Source organism: Micromys minutus (genome assembly GCF_963924665.1).
Source record: "Micromys minutus genome assembly, chromosome: 26".
NCBI classification, from domain to species: Eukaryota; Metazoa; Chordata; class Mammalia; order Rodentia; family Muridae; genus Micromys; species Micromys minutus.
Genome location: NC_137961.1, coordinates 17150946 through 17170721, shown reverse-complemented (window position 1 = coordinate 17170721; position 19776 = coordinate 17150946). Strand labels below are relative to the sequence as shown.

General features: G+C 39.4%; 1 pseudogene across 1 annotated transcript; it reads right to left on the bottom strand.

The window, feature by feature from the left end:
• Window positions 1-18167: 18167 nt before the first annotated feature.
• Window positions 18168-19517, bottom strand: LOC308437530 (tubulin alpha-1B chain-like; annotated as a pseudogene). Its single transcript has one exon. The product of its transcript is annotated as a tubulin alpha-1B chain-like (transcript).
• Window positions 19518-19776: the final 259 nt, after the last annotated feature.

The following is a 19776-nucleotide window of genomic DNA, read 5'->3' as shown; positions in this document are numbered from 1 at the left end:
GTTAATATAAAGAGTAACTTAGTGATTCCTGGGAACAGGGACAGACAGGGTATGAGCATTTAAACTCTCAAAGTTCTGGAAACGTTCTACCCTTGAACGATGTTAATAGTTGCCCAAATTTGTACTGGCATTTGAGTAAAATGATTGTCACATTTAAAGTGGATATTGACGTGGAAATGTAAGGGTTCCTTGGTAAGTCAGTTGTGCTGGATGGGTGTTCTGAATGGTCCTTTGCTGGGGCAAACAAGTGAAGGAATGTTTTCCCGAAATGGCCACAGGTGAAAGGCTAGCACAGACTTGTGAAGGAATGTTTCACTGAAGCAGACATAGGTGTAAGGATGTTCTGCTAAAGCAAGCACGTGAAAGGACTCATGACTAATTCTCTGCTAACAGCACACATGTATTGGTCTCCCTAACTGCATAGTTGAGCTCCATTTGTCAGGACTCCATAGAGAGAAATGCATCTAGAAACTTCCGCTGCTGTGCTACGGCTTCTTGCTGTTTCTGTAGACTCGAGCTGATTGGCAGAGCGATGTCAGCTGAGGCTAGACCCATGGAGAACAGGTGATGTTTGGAGGAAGTATGTAAAGGACATCCACCGTGACAAGCTGAGCTAGGCTTGAGGTAGGCTTGCTTTAGTTAGCTGTGCAATGCTTGCTGGTTTTTCATCTTTAATGATCCTTGCTCCCCTGGGAGAGGCATAGCCAAGAACTTCTGGTGTTTCTGCTGGTCCCTCCTGCTGACTCCTGCCAAGGCTGAAGCCAGGCTGTCTCTGCTAGGTAGTGCTGCCACTACTGATTCCTGTTTGCTATTTTGACTCTACTGAATAGGACTGCTGGTGTACTCGTGAACTGTTTTCAAGTGGATGGGGCTACCACAGGTGAGTTGAACTGCTTGCTCATTTCCAGGCAACCTAGATGGGAGTTGTTCCAAAAAACTCATTTTAAACAGGTCCACTTCCCCTGTATCCTTTCTTTTCCACTACCTCTGGTGGGTAGTGGGCTAGAAGGGAGGTTAAAGCATTTAAGAACCATCATTAAAATTAGGCTTTGAAAAAATTAAAGTGACATTATATAAATCCTATTTCCATTAGATTTTTAAAGAAAAAAAGATATAACATTCAACCTAAGCAATTCAGGGATCACAGGGAGAGGACATTGTGGAGGAAGTGACTTGTGAGAAATCACTCACAGCAGGCTCTTCCTCCCGACAGTGGTTTTTTTTTTTTCATCTTATCATTCCAAATGAGTGTTTAGGATGTACTGGTTAATCTGAATTATCTTTTTTTCAGACAGTTTTGGGGATCCTTCCAATTTGTTAGCTTTGTGGCTTTGGTATCTTGGCTCTGACTGTGCCAAAAGAAACTCTAAGACAGTGTAGTGTCAAACAAGTATTAAGCTATGTATATATCAGAAGCCTGGTCATTACCTAAACCTTCAAAGTTTCCCAAGGACACTGGTATATGTGGGGTCCTGGTCTATTCACAGGAAGGTGACCATTGGTGAGAAGGCTAAGGGGATGACCACAAGCAGGTGCTCAGCATAGGTGTATGTGTCTTCTGGATCCTGTGCCCCATACTCTGGGTGAAACGTCACCATCATCATCAGGGTGGGCAGATATCTGACAGAGTTCTTCGTGGTTTCCATTTTGCCTTTGCTGCAGTTCTTTATTCTGGTCTCAGGTGGCTCCCGTTTCATGGTCAGAACCTTATCTTGAAAGGCCTATTGAGTCCCTGCATGTAATGTTATCACAATAAAGCATCCATAAGTTACAGATTTTGAGAAGCGATTGTAACTGTGTGTGTAAGACGATTTGAACATAAGCCCACATAGGCTCATGCCCATTTCCAGGCTGTGGTGATGTCTAGGGAGGTAATGAAACCTCTAAGAAGGGAGCCTTGCTAAAGGAAGTACATCACTAGGCCTCGGCTCACTTCTAGTTCACTCTCTTGGTTTCCTGGGTGATTGAGATGACCACCAAGCCTCTCCTGCTCCTGAAGTCTGCTGCCGTACCTCTTTCCCCATTACCGACTCTCCTTCTTGAGCCACAGGCCAGAACAAACTCGCTTTTGTGCAACTTGCTTCTGGTCATGAGGATGAATAATTGCAGGATGAAAAGCTAGACAAAACCCAACCCTGGCATTTTAGAGATGGCCATTTTTGTGTGTTCAAGCTGTTCGTGCAGGGATTTCTGTCAATGAGGCTGATATCCTTACAAAAGGGCAGAAAATCCATATATAGATCTCTGCCTGCACGGCTGATACTGGGGTCCTGAATGCTATAACCTAGTAGACATCAAAAGTCTACTGTAGAGACCTCAGGGGCATCTGACCTGGCCCACAGCCACCTTGTGTGCAGAGTTTTCTAGCACATGTTCACAGACTTGTGAACACCAAGCACATGGGTTTCTTTGCACAGTGGTATAATGGCCTTTTCTTTTGTGATTATTTATGCATTATTGTTACGCCATGGAGACGGTCTTATGCAGAAGAGTTATTATCCGCTAATTTGCTAATTTTAAAATACATGGCACACTATCTATTATGTGTTATGCATTACAATCGCAGCAACAGATTAATTAACCACCAGCACCCTGTTTTTTAGCAATGGACAGCAGAATTCTGGGTAATGCTGTTGTTTACCATTTAGCAAGTGGCAACATTTCACTCTGTTTCACTACATTAAACTGCTCAAATAAAGCGAACGGATATTGAAAAGAGTTGGCCATCTGCCTTTATTTTCTTTTACTTTTGTTAAAAAAAAAAAAAAAAAAAAAAAAAAAAAAAAACCTCAAAAGAGAAAGAACACAGCATGAAACTGGGAGTGACAAAAAGCACCCCCTTTTCCTTTATCAGGTCAGAATCTCATCTAAATGCAATTGTGATGAATAGTTTAAAAGTGAAAAAGACGCCAGCTTTGTGCATTTGCAGTGGGTCTCAAGACCAGCTCAGAAACCTAATGATTATTTAACGGTGCTGAACTTGAGACTGGCTTCTGTAAGCCCCTCTCTCCCTTTAAGCATTTGATGAATAGGTCTTGTGACAGCCATTTAGGAATAAACAAGAATTCATCAGTCTGCATAAGAAGAAGCCAGTTTATAGATTAAGTTTCCTGAGGTAACTCATGGGGTCAGTCCCATTTAGATGGAGACTATTAAGGGCCTGGTTCTGCAGAGTGGCCATAGAGGGGAGTGACTCTGGGAGTAGCACTGCCCACACAAAGCCCCCTTTCAAGGAGAAGCTTGCCATTTTTATGACCCTGCTGCTAGGACGCACATCAACTTGTCACGTACAGATCTGCTAGGGCGAGACCCCATCACTCTATTAAAGAGTTCTGTGACCCTATTGATTTGAAGTATTTAAAGCAGGGGTGAAGTTCAAAGCAATTTCTTTTCTATACTATTACTCAGACTGTGTCTTGGCTCTAAAACATCTGCTGTCAGTTCCTTTCTGTTGTGGGACTGGAGTCTGTCACAGGAGAACAGAGTAGTTTTATTTAAAATAAATTGGATTCCCTTTCAGCCTTCTCCATTTCTTGTTGTGATCAATGGTTTCAGCTCAGTCTGCAAGTATATCCTTTCACATCTCCAGGGTGAGACTTAAGTTGAATTAGGTACTAGGCACTGGTGGGTGAGAGAAGGGGGTTGTAGAAGTAGGTAACTGCCACCAGCTCCTCTGATGAACCAGTCAACAGCAACAACAATACAAAATTACAGTCTTTCATTTATAAACAACAAAAAATGAGCCGTAAGAGAGAGAACTAAAATGCAGGCTCAACTGTGACTCCTGGACCCAAATTCTAACAGTATAATATTTATGGGTTTTGTTTTTTCTTCTCCAAGAAATAAGAAAGCAAACAGCTACATTACGTTAAAACATTGGCAGGTAAGGGGAAATGGGAAGTCTATATGAAAGGTATTTTAGATGGCAACCATGCAGGCTTTCTAGCAGTACCAAGTCTTGCTTACACTTTGAACAATTCAAAACACACTGCATCTTGCTTCGTTATGCATTACAGAGTAATAGGGACACGAAGGAAGCCTGTCACTATACTGCTAGAGAGGCTGGTCCCACTCATGGGATGACTTTCTTACAGTCTTACCAAGAAATGTGTTTGAAATGCTGGATCCGGTTTGAAAAAAAATGGACCAAGTACATTAACTACACATCAGGACAGGCCCCATTCCCAGGAGTGGTTGACGAACACAAAATAAACTCAGTGGTATTCTTGAAGACTTTTTATTTCATTTCGCTTTATTTGCTCATTTGGGGGGGGGTTACTAGTTTCTTTGTTTATTTTCATTTTTGTCTTAGTGGGGGATGCTGTGTGCATTTCTTATTTTCTATTTGTTTTTGTTTGTATGTATGTATTAGAGAAAGAGTGTGTATTAGAAAGATGGGAGAAGAGAGAGAGAGAAAGAGAGGGGGAAAATGGGAGAATGCCAATTTGGGTGCGAAGGGAGGAAGGAACTTCTCAGAGAAACTGGGAGAGGGGAAACATAGTCAAACTATATAGTATGAAAACTTTAATTAGGCCAAGAAAATAAAGTTTTAGGTAATACTTTTTTAGGGGAAAAGAAATCAGAACTGGTATGTAGCTACACATTCTTTCCTAGGCTGATGAAATTTCTGCTTCTAGTACTTTTTCTCAGACTAGGGGTGCCCTGGAATAGTAATCACAGCCTGCTATAACCTCCTCACAAACCACCCAGTTGCGTCCATCCTTGGCAGCTTCTCCAGACTCAGATCAAAAGTTGTGTTCAATCTTCCAAGGGCCAGAGTTGTTCCCTCTTCACCCCAGACCCCAGTCTGGTGAACAAGGATTACATTGGGATTCCCCTCCTGTATTCTTGCTTTTAAACTCTGCTTTCTTTTCCGTCAATATTGTTTAAAGTCTTCCTGGTCACTTAGTCACTTCCTTTAGCCTAGCATCCATATGCCCATCATCCTTTGAGCATCACAGGGCACATGTTAGCAAAGTTTTTACTCACTCTACCCTTCATAACTTTGCTGTCCACTGGCCTTTCTGATGGAGGCTTATCAATGCTGAAGATTTCCCAAAACTTCTGTACACCAAAGGCTTCTAGTTCCTGTTCAGTCTACCCCAAAGAGTTCCAAACATGCCAATCCAATGACTCCATGCATCACCCCTCAAAGCTCAAAGGTAGGTTAGCATCTACTCTCTCAGTGGGCTGCCTTCAGTAGCCACGAAAGTTGCTCAAACCAGAGACGTTTTCTTCTTTGCCTCTAGCTCCAAATCCCTTTGGACTTCTCACACCTTTCCTCATCTTTAGATTTCATCTCTTCGCAGCCTCCTCTCCAGGTAAACATCTCTGCCAGTTTCAACTCTATTTTGACCCAGAGCTCAGTTTAGAACTGAATATCTTTGAAACTCTATTGTCTATACTATTTCACACATCAGGATTGCCTGCATTACTTCATACACTGGGACTTTGTATTTATTTGTAGGGATTGGCTTCTATAGTGTTAATGACAAGAAGGCTTATTAACTGAACGAATCAGATCTAAACAGTCAACCCAGGAAGAGGAATAAGAGCTGAGGGTTCTTTCCCATAACTGACGATGGTGCAGCAACAATGGCCAGTAAACTATACATTAATAAATTAAGGACAGTAGTTTTAGCCACAAGATTCAATACATTTTCAGTTTTAATAAGACTAGAGATGGACACATTTATATTACATTCTTATTCTAATCTTTAACTTGTAAATGTTCCTGTGTCACGGCCATGTTTACTCTGTCAAGTGTACACTTGTGTCATTTATCCGAGGGTATATTTTTAGAAAACTAGTCATACCTGAAATGATGCAGTGTGTTTCATCCTTGGCAATCACAACACGGTGTATACTATTTTATTAAAACTATGAATGTGGGCCTTTCCATCTCTTCGATTTTTTATATTATCTTTCAGAACAAGAAATTAAAGCGACATAACTCTAATGTAAACAGTAGTAGAGTGATTCATGTTTCTTTGAATTTTTTCAGTAAAGATAGCAGAAAAGATGTGAAAGTAATATCAGTCTCTGTCCAGTTCTTCTGCAGGAAGAGGTAATAAACTATATTTGATACAATTTCCTACATGTAGACAAGGATTGGTTTATTTGTGTGTGTGGAGTTGGCATTGTTTTCAAACATACCACAGCATATGTAGAGGTCAGGGGACAATCCAAAGAAGTCATTTATCTCAATCATGCACGGAGATCCCAGGGATTGAACAGGAGTACTCACAATTAATGGCTGTTGTGCCTTTACCGAGCCAGCTTGCCTGCCTAACAATTTCCTAGATCTTTAGAAGAGCCTGGTTGTATTATCAGACACAGAACTACATGACTAGTTTATCCCACTCCATTAGTTGCATGATCCCAAATATATTAGAGTTTATGGTGTGTGTTTACTGGGCACATTTGTGAAATAAATTAGAATTTTATTTGTTCCATTCAAACAGACATAAGAATGTATAAGAAAAAAAAATTCTACTCATCAAGAAGTTTTGATTTGGTCTTCTAATAGCTTTGTTTCTAAACTATTTAGATTTTTAATGCTTGTTAAGTGTGTCTAATTTGTGCTTTCTCAATCTACTATTCAAGGCATTTTATACTAGAAATGCACCTTGTTTTATGTATAATTATTCACATCAAACTATCTGTATGATGCAGAAGACACAGAGAAAACCCCACATGAAAATGTGTATGTTTCTGTAGAGCTTGTAGTCATGTGTTCCATATGACATAGAAATTTCATATGAGAGACTACAGGGTAGAGACCTTATTCTTGAAGGGTGGAGGCCATTTCATGAGTGAAAAGGAAGTTCTATTCTCTAGTGAACCTTATAAAGACTCGATTCTGAATTCTGCCTTCCTGTGGGGTGCCACATCACTTTAGGTTTTTTTTCTATTAAACATAATTTCTAAGACATTTATTTTATATAATTAAACATAGCCCGTGCTTATCAGTGCTGAGAGCATCTGTGGGTGAGAGCTAGGATATTTGATACAGTACTAAATAAAATTGTTTTCATTTCACAGAAAAGATGATTGAGACTTGCAGCCTTTGAGGTTCTTAAGAATGACCAGGAAAAAAAAATACACACTTATTGTTTTTTAAGAATTTTAAAAATCAGATTATTTAAAGTTTTGTCTTTGAGAATAAGTGTTTTAAACTAATGAAGACGAGGCTCTCTTTTCTAGATTTACAACAAGGAGCACAATGAATCTCAACATTTAAAGGTTACAGTGCTTTATTTTTTCAAACCTTCAGCATATTTCTATCTTTACACTAAAGATATTTTAGATTATGCACTTGGAAAGTAGTGGGGAAGAAGTGGGTGCCTGTATGTAAAGAAGTTATCATCTTTCAGACAGCAGCAATTCAGAAAGTTAATTTGCAGATTTGATCATTTGTTTAAACTAACACATCAGATGAAGAATCAACATTACTTAAATCAACAAATATAAATATATAAGATTGTATTTTATAGGAATCGATGTGAGCATGTTTATGATACCTGGATAGAACCATTTAGTCAGGGGGACTTTTCTTCATGCATAAGGAGGCTGATGATACATTTAAAAAATTACAATCAATATTTCTGTGTTATTTTAAGCTTATGTACATTTGTTAGATAACTTCTCTTTTCTCTTTTTTAAAATTTATCTATTTTATAAAATATTATTATAGCTCACAATATTTGTTACATAATAATATATGATAAATACATAATTTTTTCTTTTTTTTTCTAAGAAGTACTGAGGCTTCCATATTTTGGCCTTCTTTCTTTTTGAGCTTCATAAGATCTGTGAATTGTTTCTTGGGTATTCAGGGCTTTCTGGGGCTAGTATCCAATTATCAGTGACTGCTATCTTTGAGTTTCTCTGCATCAATTTTGATTTCAAATGTGATACTCTATATCCAAGTTGAGATATATATTTCAAACTGGAGAAACAAGTACCAGAAAGAAAAAATAAAGTCTGTCAAAGGAACAGGTAGTTTGCTTCTATGTCATTTTTGTGTAATTTCCTCATGGTTCCAGCCACATATGTAGCAGAAGATGGCATCGTTCGCCATCGATAGGAGAAGCCCTTGGTCCTGTGAAGGCTTGTTTCCTCAGTGTAGGGGAATGCCAGGGTGTTGAGGTGGGAGTGGATGGGTGGGAGGGGAAGCATCCTCATAGAAACAGGGGAAGGGGATGGGAGAGGGCAGAACTGGGAAAGGGGGTAACATTATAAATGTAAACACATTAAATATTCAATAAAACAGTGAAAACCTAAACAAAATATACACAACACAAAATATAAGACACATATCTTGAACACCCACTTTCTAAGCCATGGTCATTGCTGCCCTAATAAATTCAGGACTTTATTCATAAGAAGATATAAATGTTACTCTGGGTAAAGGGCATGTCACAGAAATGTTGCACATGCATAGCTTAAATTCACAGCTCCCATCTTTCTTGTGTGTTAGTGTCCAGTGCAGGTGAGAGAAGTCCTTCTCTGAGACATCAGCCATCTCTAGGTGGCAACACAGAGCCAGGTCACTCTTGAACACAGTAAAACAAAAGAGATAGCTCCTCGTTAGTCATATTTTGACTAGATTATGCCCCAAGGAATTCTGTCCTAAAATGTTTCAGGAGCATCTTCTGAAACCTGCATGGATCTTATATCCCTGGGCAATACAATGAACAGCGTCTTGGTTTCTAAGAGATGAATTTCAAAAGTTGCCAAGGGTTCCCTTCATGACCAAACAGTGAGCAAACTGGTTAAAGATATAGTAAATAAACTTCAAACAGACTTCGGTGGTTAGCTAACAGGCAGTGCATGACTGAGATCTCCAAGAAAATGGATGATAGCCAACAACACCTTGGGGCCGACAGTACAGAAAGGAGGAGCCCAGACTTGGAACAGAGTTTGCGACCAGGTGAGAAATCAGAGACTCAGAGTTAAAAGCAAGAGTAAGCCACAACAGATTTGTGGAACATGGAAGCAAAGGGGAGAGGGAACATCTCAGATTCCCAGCAATCTCTGTAAGGAAACCTTTTCATCTTTCTGCTTATCAATCCAGTCCTAGGGTAAAACTCATAAGACGTCAGATCATCAACGACCATTGGGTTTATAACTGCCTGGAAGGCGGGAAGATCACACAGGATGGGAGGTGACCTCTGACCAGCAGAGAAGAAAGAGTGTATTGAAAAGGTCCAGAGAAGGCTCGATGCCCCAATGTAGGGGAATGCCAGGGCAGGGGGCAGAATTGGGTGGGTGGGTGAGGGAGCACCCTCATAGAAGCAGAGGGAGGGTAGATGAAATAGGGGGGTTCTCTAGCAGATACTAGGAAATAAATAGAATAGATTTTTTAAAAAGTCTGGGAACATACTGCTATTCATAACATCAATGAGCAATCAAAGCTAAAATCAATACTACTTTTAAAAACATCAGATACATAAAATAATTAAGAATAAATTTGATAAAAGATTACTACTATCATGGAACAGACCCTTAGATTTGTTCCTGAAAACTAAGAAATACTACAGAATTGCAATAAATTGAAATATATGCTATGTTTTAGGTAAGTAAACTAGGTATATTCAAGTCTTCAATTCTCTCTACCTTACTTTCTGGCTTTTGGCAGTGCACATTAACATTTTATTAGGTGAGCTCTGTTGCTATGACAAATACCTGAGAAAAAAATAACTTAGGAAAAAGATGGCTGGAAGTTTCTGAGGTTTCGATCCAAGGTCAGCTGAATCCATTATTCAGTACCAGAATTGAGAAGAATGTCATAACACAGGCTCAAGCCAGAGGAGGTTACTCAAGTCAAGTAGTTGGGGAGAGGAGAGAAACGTGGCATGGGCTAGGTGATTAAATATCCTTCAAATTCATGCTCTCAAGTTCTCACAAAAAAGTCCTATCATACATAGCCCTACGACATCCCAAGAGTTTGTTCAGGCTTGGAATCTACCAAAGGAATTAATGGCTGTTCAGGCCATAGTCCTCACAGCCCAATCATCTGCCAACATTGTCACAAAAGTACCTAAGGTGTATTACTGACCTTAGAACAGTCTCTCTATCCAATCTTGTCGACTTCCCAGACTAATCTAATGCTCCAGATAGTCATTTATAACAGTGGTTTTCAACCTGTGGGTCCCAACCCTTCTGGAAATTGAATGCCCATTCAAAGGAATTACCTATCAGAAAACAGATATTTGTATTATGAATCATAACAGTAGCAAAATTACAACTATAAGGTAACTTATTTGAAATTTGTTTTATGATTGGGGATCACTACAACAAGAAGAACTCTATTAAAGGGTCACAGCATTAAGAAAGTTGACAACCACTGTATTAGAAGTTAATAGCTTGTCTACATATGTAAGAACTGAACATACACAAAGTACATTATAAAAGTAAAGCAAAGTTTTAAATTATATCCTACTAACTTTAGAACTGTTTTTAAACTCTGAGACCCATGACCATGTAGTATTGAATTTTTTTTAATTCTTGTAATTTTAAAATATTTTATATGTTACATATAATATATAAATAATATATTAATATATACACATTTAACATATTATTTATAGGTAAATGCATACTAATATTAATATATTAAAGAAAATGAGGTATCAGCTCATAAACTACACTATAGTAATTTTATTTTAATTTTTAAGTTTTTATTTATTTTATGTATATGTGCATGATGTGTAGAAAGAGGACACATTCAATGAGGAAACAGTACTATTATCAACAAATGATGTCACACATTGCAGCTATATATAGGAACTAATTTAATCTAGGCCTCATATCATATGCTACAGTTTACTCATAATAGAATATATCTAAAATGCAAAACTCAAAACTATTAAGCATAAAACAAGGTCTTATTTTTTGCTTATCCACCAATTTATAACTAGCATACAGGTATCTCGAACTAAGAGTAAAATATAAACTAATTGGGTATCATTCAACTTAAAGCTCTGTTATTCAAAGATAATTTAGTTTTTAAAATAACTAAAATAAAGTCACAGATAATAAAGGAAATTAAAACTGCAAACTAATAAATAAATTTAATAGCTATAATATCTAGTCTATTTCTAAATATTATAAACTGGAAAAGTAAAAAATTAAATAACAGTGCATTTAATAGGTCATAAAACAAAAATATTATGAAATATTTAAGTAAATATATACAACAAGAAACCACTGAAATCTACAAAATGCCTAGAAGGAACCTTTTAATACACTTAAGTAGTACATAATAATTTATTAGATTACTCAGCATTATGGAGAATTCTTGTCTGCCCAAATTAATATATGGAATTGATTCACTCCATTTGAAATGCTAGCAGATATTACTTTTGAAATTGGCACAATATTTAAAATGTGCATGGCACACAATGTAACTAAAATGATTACAAATTTATTCTGGAAATGATAAAGTCAGAGGAATTTATGCCAGTGTGATTTTATTAAAAATCTACACCAATAGACTAGTAAAGCATAACAGAAAGTTTAAAAACCAGTTTTCAACAAAAATACCAAAAAAGTTTAAAGAGAAAATTATTAGTTTCCAGGCATAGTGCTATAAAAATACTTGGTATTTACTATTTGTCTGTCTGTCTATATATCAACTATTTATCTCAGGTATTTGCCCATCATTTATTTCTCTGTCTGTCTGTCTTTCAATCTATATATATATATATATCATTATCCATCATGTCTGTCTGTCTATCCATTCATTGGTCTAGACTTGAATCCTGTATATGACACTGCATTATTCACTCTTCTCATCTCTGTAATGGGATACCCATCCAGCACAGTCTAGAAAGCATGGTGCCTGGTTTGGCTCACTCTGTGGTTGGTAGGAGCTTGCACATAGCTTGTTTGTGGGGTATAAAGCTATGCCCACATGGTTTTAGTAGTTTGGAAGTTTGGTAAGGTAGAGCAGGCTGGAACCCGGAAACTCAGTGAACACACACCCAAGGCTTAAGTGATTCCCAGCTCCCTGCCAGACTCCTGATTTGGAACATATGCCATGCTTCTCACATGAAAGAGATGTGACCACAGTCATATAGGCTCAGAATTCTCCATGCTAATGAGGTACCTAGAGGCCTGGAGGCTTAGCCAATAAGCTTCCCTTCTCAGACATTCCTCCTGCAAAAGGTATTTAATCTCAGGCCCACCCTGAGAAATGGTGTCTGGTTTCTTTCTAAGAATAAACTGGATTTATCCTTGCCTTTCAGAAATGAGTCTCATGTGTATTTAAGCCTCATTGTCCCTCATCCTCAAGTTCAAAATTTCCTCAGTATAGGACTTGTTTTCTCAAGTGTGCATGTGTGCGTGTGTGCATGTGTGTACACCCTCTGTGTGTATGCCTGCAGAGGCAAGGAGAGGGTATCAGGCTATCTGATCCCGGAGTTACAAATGGTCATAAGCCACCTGAAATGGGTGCTGAGATCTGAATTCCAGTCCTTTACAAGAGTAACAAACTTGCTTAACTATTAAGCCATCTTTCCATCCCTAGGGTTTATTTTTTGAATGCAATTTCAAAATAATCACTAAGTAAATGTTTCTAGTTTATTTTTGGAGAAAATAAAAAATTATGAAAAAATGTATATTGAATTATGTGTCTCTTTTATGTTGGAAATATTTTAAACACTCATTAACAAGAATAGATTGTTAGAATGAACAGAATTATCTCATAGGAAAGGAGCAGTTATTAACTAACACACAAGAGCCTTAGTTCTTAACATTTAAAATTCAGTACAATGATCAGAGTGTCAAAGTTACCTTACGGACATTGAGTTTTGGTTCATAAAACAGGTTAGCAAGGGTGTGTGCATTAGTTCAGCCTCTCAGTGTTGTTATAGGTGCCCCAATCCTTGGATATTGTTGGGAAAATATGACTTCTACTCACAGGCTCTTACACTTGGGTTGAAGGGCTCCAGACAAGTGTTACATGTAACAATTGATAACTGTACATGCCATGAAGGTGTAACACACTTAAAATTCTAAATACGAGGAACCTGTGGTTGGTGTCCTTTGGCTTTCTAAGTCTGCCTTTTGGAATGTTATTGGCAGAAAAAAAAAAATGTGTTACATTTCTAAATATTGCAAACCCTAGTCTAGTATCTCTTATTGCCAGATAAGGTAAATTGTTTTATAAAATTTAATTATTGTTCATATTTCACGATGAAAAGTAATGTGAATGTTTAATGTTTAACCTATGGGATTTCATGTTACATAGCTTTTAGTTTTAAAATGTGTTACTTATAGGCATTAAAAATAAACAACTAATTAGCCAAGAAATAATAGTTTTTTTCTGTAATTACATTATTTTACATCACAAAATATATGAGTTATATAAATATTACATGAATTTTTCAAGTGCATAATGCAAAATTGGCATATTTTTACTAACTAAGAAATTTGCCTGACCAAGATTTAGCCAGAAGTATTCACACACCAGAATTATGGTGGGTTTTTTTAAAATCGTTTTTGTTTTGCTTTGTTTTGTTTTGTTTGTGATTTTGAAATAGGAATTGCATGATGAAATGACTTGAAAACCACAAGCTAAGTCTGCAATAAACTGAATGAATGCAGCCACCTAATAACAAATAGGTTTATTTTCAAGAAAGCAAAGCCTCTATGTTCAAGACTGGGCCAGGTGCACAAAGATACTACATGAATTCTACCTGTGAGAACAAACAGAAGTCTAGACTTTCCTCCCGATCTGCCTGCCCCTCACTTCTTACTTCTATAGGAGTTTAATTATGGGTCTAATGGTCATGCTGGGTTGGCTGGATGAACTGTAGCTGAGCTAGGGCAGCTTCTCCAGGAGTCTAAGGAAGATCTGGGGCAGGATTAAACAACCTGTGCTTATCAGGTAAAGGATGTAGATACAAATCTATCCTGACATAAAAATCCTCTTCAAAGAAAAACACAGACAATTCTGACTTAGGAAGGAATGAAGGAAGGGAGGAATGAGGTACCAGATAGTGAGTTAGCCTGAAATTGATTGGTGTATGGGTGGAAGGGTAGAGAAGGGGAATAGGACACATGTCCCTGAGGGTGAACCTATGTGCCCATAGAGGGCAGAAATAAACCTTGGGTTTCATTCTTTAATAACCACCTTTTAGCATTCTGAAAGCTAGTCAGTGTGGGTGAAACTTCCAGGTACATACCAGCTTGACTTCTCCATAATTTATGGCTCAAATATAGGCTGTCTTCAGGCACAAAGTCTCACAACCAAATTAGGGAGATTAACTAAGAATATTGGCAATGGCCTATAATACTTGTGGGTCTATGGGTTCTTACTGGCCAACATCTCAAAAATAAACAATTCCTGGCATACTAAGAGTTTTATTTGCTAGCATGTGGTAACTAATTAACTTATTGTCTTCTCGTTGTAGGGTAGGAAGAGCATACCATGTTTGTCTGGTAACTAATGGTCGTCCTGGAAAACATACATAGAAGTAACATTAAATGGACTGAGCAGGTTGTGTTTAGGAATGTATATACATATATACACACACATGTACACATTCAATAACACTGAGTGAAAAGCAGCTATTTGAAGGAGAGTGGAGACAGATGTATAGGAGGGTTTGGAGGGAGAAAAGGGAAACAAGAAATTTAATTATAATCTTTTGAAAACTCTCTCTGTCTCTCTCTGTCTCTCTCTGTCTCTGTCTCTCTCTCTGTGTGTACATGTGTATACATGTGTGTACATATATTTTAGGAAGCTTGTACACTTGTAAGTCTTCATATGGCTTTCTTAAAAGGTCTTTAAGGTTGGATATTGCTTCCTATATCCTCACTTTGTCCTGACCTACTCATTTAGCTGTTCTTGCTCCAATACTCTCTCTTAAACCTTCATAGTACTGAGTTTTAGCTTTCTGCCCTTGAAAGCTCTTCATAGTACCTTATTAATTTCTAGACATCTACGAGTATTCTAAATGCAACATACATATCTTAAGACTTAAATATAAATGAGTAAAAAGATATGACATTTTTCTTCCTAAGACTGGCTTACCTTACTCAGGATGAATGTTTTTAACTCCAACAACGTATCTGTGAGTTTCATTTTTTTTTCACAGCTAAATAGCATCCCACTGTGCAAATGTACCACATTTTCCTTATTTACTGATCAATTCATGGAATTTAGGCTGTTTCTTGGCTATTGTAAATAGAGCGGCAGTGTTGACTGATGAGCAAGAATCTCTTTAGTAAGATGTAGACTTCATTAAGACTATGCCCAAGAGTGATACAGCTGGGTGATATACTGTCTCCTCCATCTGATTCAGGATGTGTGTATCCAACTTTAAAGAAGGAAACATGGAGCTGTGTGTTTACTTACACAAGTTCTTGACCTACTCAGTTCTGGCAGTCTGTTTCTGAGACGCACCACCTTTCCAGAGACATATCTCTCAAGAGGCATGCATTTCTTCTGGAAGGAGTATTTGCCAGCATGTGGGCCTATGCTCTAATTCCAATGTGCTTCCAATGAGGCAAATGCACATTTTCCCTAACACTTTTATGAAGGGAGGAAGCAGACAGCCAGTAGCCAGGATAAGGATTTGGATAATTAGCTTTCTCAGTTCCCTAGAAGCATGACAATTTGTGTACCATGCCACAAGAGTGAAATAGACTTACCCTGGATACTACAGCTCACTGTTTTGAAACTCATTCCATCCTAGCATGTTTGCAGACCGTGAGTGCCCCCACTGCTGTAGCCCTGGGGATAGAAAATAAAAATTCTCTCCCCATGAAGTTTTCATCAGCCACCTCCAACCATTCTTCAGGTAAAGTCTCTGATCTCCCATTTCAGCATGCTCAGCACCCTGTCCTGAGAAGTCTGAGTTTATTAGACATGTATTGTAACTGACATATTGTTGCAGTGGGGGTGAAAAGATGCATTAGACAGATGATCTTAATTGGCTTTCTTCCAAAAGAGTTTTTTTTTTTTTTTAAAGAAGAGACAGCTGAAATTCATTCACATTTACAATCAGTAAAACTCTCTTTCATTATTGAAATGCTTGCTGAAACAGCATCCACTACGGGGTGACAAATCCCGTTATCATCCTTTCTGTAATTGTCTCCCCAAAAGACGCCTATTGAGCACATTGTCTGGGTTTGTGTATGAGGCTGACAATCAAGCTTCAGGCAGAGGGTAGAGGGGCACATGCAGTCTGCTCCCAAATGCTTTTGTGTGTGTGTGTGTGTATGTGAGAGAGAGAGAGAGAGAGAGAGAGAGAGAGAGAGAGAGAGAGAGAGAGAGAGAGAGAGAGAGAGATGGTTCAGTGGGGGAGAACTGAGACTCTGGAAACAGGAGGACTCACAATGTGTACTAACAAGATCAGTCACTAGACATTAGTGGCACTCAGGCATCTCTCCTTTAGTTTATTATTACTTTTTCCTATTTTTCTCTGCAAGCAACAGCAGGTGCTACTCATTTGTCAGGCTGTTACTGGGAAAAATGAGTCGGGGGGGTTGGTTTTTTTTTGGTTTATTTTGGGGTGTTTTTTGTTTTTAATTGAGCAGTTAACAGCTGAACTCACACAGCTCGCAGCAGAACTGTGATAGAGGGCGAACAGAGAAGCATAGAGGGATTATCTGTTAAGAGTCTTGTGGAATGAACCACTTATCGAAGCGATGGGAAAGAGGCTGCTTGCTTTGGGCCTCATAGCTCTTGGCCTGTGCTGACAGAGAAACTGAAAAGGCAGCTTCCTCAGTCTGGTTGATGAGGACGGGAGGCATAACAGCATTTCTCTCTGCAGGAATGAATAATAGGAAAGAAGGATGTGGGGGGGGGGGGTTAAGGTCGATTCTGTTCTCCTAATCTAAGTAGTGGTATGTTTAATTATTTTCATGTGAATTATGTTTTTCTTATAAAGTTAATGAGCATGTAAGGTAATTTTTTGAACCTTTTTTTCTTCCGGATGGTGATTTCTGAGTCTGTATCCTTCCCTCAGTCCACACTGACACGGATAGGATCTTCTTTCCTGTCAACCCCTTTCTCGGGGCTTTCATTCTCCATTCACACTAATTACTCTAATATTCACCCATAATCAATGTTTTCTGTACCTTTCTTCTAATTCTTCAAACAGTTTTCTGTTGTTGCCAGATCCTTCTTCAGACAGACCTAAGTACATTAATAAATTAGACGCCTAGTGCATAACAATTGTGCACTAAATCCTTTCCTTCCTGATTGACCTTAGCAGCTCCATGAGGCATTGAGCTCCATTGGGTTTCCATTATCTAGTGAGTTGGGCAGAGAGAGATGTGACAAGTCCAGCCACTGGCCCTCTAAACTCCCTGGGGCCTCCAGTTTCTTGAGAGTGAGGTGTATCTTCTGTGACTGAACCCAGACGTGGCAGTCCTCTGCTGTATATGTATTGGGGACTCATATCAGCTGGTGGATGCTGCCTGGTTGGCGATCCAGTGTTTGAGAGATCTCAAGGGTCCAGGTTGAATTGAAACTGCTGGTCCTCCTACAGGGTTGCCTTTTGGAAGGGCACACTCCATATATTTTTCCTTTTTACCTTCTTCCTTATCTATGTATTGCATTTCTGATTAGATTTAAAAGTAAACAAAAAATAAACAAAAATAAATTAACAAATTAGATACACACACACGTACATTTTCCCTGATGAACATATGGACCTGGTTATTGAATTCCTCAAACACCTCTCTGTGTGCTGTTCATATTCCTCTTGGGTGAGCCTAAAGTATGGGCATCACTAGCTTCACTCACCTATAGCACAACCATATTCTACTGTTTCTCTTTTAATCAGGCACCATATCATCTCATCGCTACTCCAAAACTATGCCCTCCTTTTGGGCTATTCTTGTTCCTATATTCAGAATCTCACTGTCTGCTCCCCGAATAACTGATTTTCTTTCTAGCCCTGACATTTTCCCCAAGTTGCTTACCCTTTTTCCAGAATGGTCTTTTCTTTCTTTCTTTCTTTTTTTCTTTTCTTTCTTTCTTTCTTTTCTTAAAGCTTTTACTTTGAGACATCATGGAAAACTTGGAAGTATACATGGAAAAAACATGCTCACAGAATGGAAACGGGACAGAAGTATCAGTGCCTGCAGCTAATGCTGGAGCTGGAGTTTTGAGTGTGATGTGATGCTGGGACTGGAGGAATGAACTAGTATTCCTCTCCTTCTTCCTCACCCTCCCCTTCCACAGAATCCACACCAACCTCCTCATAATCCTTCTCTAGAGCCATGTCCTCACGGGCCTCAGAGAACTCCCCCTACTCCATGCCCTCACCCACATACCAGTGTACAAAGGCACACTTGGCATACATCAGAACAAATTTGTGATCTAAGAGACCCCAAGACTCAACAATGGCTGTTGTGTTGCTCAGCATGCACACAGTTCTCTGAACCTTGGCCAGGTCACCACCAGGTACCACAGTGGGAGGCTGGTAATTAATGCAGCCTTGAAGCCAGTGGGGCACCAGTCCACAAACTGGATGCTGTGCTTGGTCTTGTTGGTGGCAATGGCAGCACCGACATCTTTGGGAACCACATCACCACGGTATAGCAGGCAGCAAGCCATGTATTTACCATGGCAAGGGTCACATTTCACCATCTGGTTGGCTGGCTCAAAGCAGATATTGGTGATTTCTGCTACAGAAAGCTGTTCATGGAAGGTTTTCTCAGCACAGATGACAGGGGCATACGTTGCCAGAGGGAAGTGGATGCGAGGGTAGGGCACCAGGTTGGTCTGGAATTCTGTCAGATCAACAACATTCCCATCTTATCTGAGGGATGCAGTGATGGAAGACACAATCTGGCTAATAAGGTTTTTAAGATTGGTGTTGGTTAGGTGCTTGATATCGAGGTTTCTATGACAGATGTCATAGATGGCTTCATCGTCTACCGTGAAGGCACAATCAGAGCGCTCCAGGTTGGTGTGGGTGGTTAGGATGGAATTGTAGGGCTCAACTAAAGCAGTGGAAACCTTGGGGGCTGAGTAAATGGAAAACTCCAGGTTGGACTTCTTTCTGTAATCAACAGAAAACTGCTCTATCAGCAGGGAGATGAACCCAGAGACAGTCCCCCCACCAAAGCTGTGGAAAACCAAGAAGCCCTAGAGATCTGTGCACTCACTGGTCAGCCGGCTTGTGAATTCTGTCCAAGACAAGGTCAATGATCTTGCCAATGGTGTAGTGGCCACGGGCATAGTGATTGGCAGCATCTTCCTTGCCTGTGATGAGCTGCTCAGGGTGGAAGAGCTGACGGTAGGTGCCAGTGTGAACCTCATCAATAACTGTGGGTTCCAGGTCTACGAACACTGCCCAGGGCACATGCTTGCCAGTTCCTGTCTCACTGAAGAAGGTGTTGAAGGAGTCGTCTCCTCCCCCAATGGTCTTGTCATATGGCATCTCGCCATCAGGCTGAATGCCATGCTCCAGGAAGTAGAGCTCCCAGCAGGCATTGTCGATCTGGACACCAGCCTGGCCAACGTGGATGGAGATGCACTCACGCATGATAGCTACAGGTTAGAAAGCGAGGGTGATAGAGGCAGACACCGGGCCCCAGTTACCGTTCCTGACAACTCAGAGTCAAGGTAAGTAAGGCAATGAGCCAGAGCTGTCTTTTCAAATGGCAAATTGATCCAGTTTCTCCCACAAGGCCCAGCCCCTCTCTCAGGTCAATTTTTCTTTATCCCTGTTTCCTGCCCTCTATGCTCCAACCATTCTGGAAGACTAATGTACTCTAAGCCATTTCTCTATGCTTCATCATCTG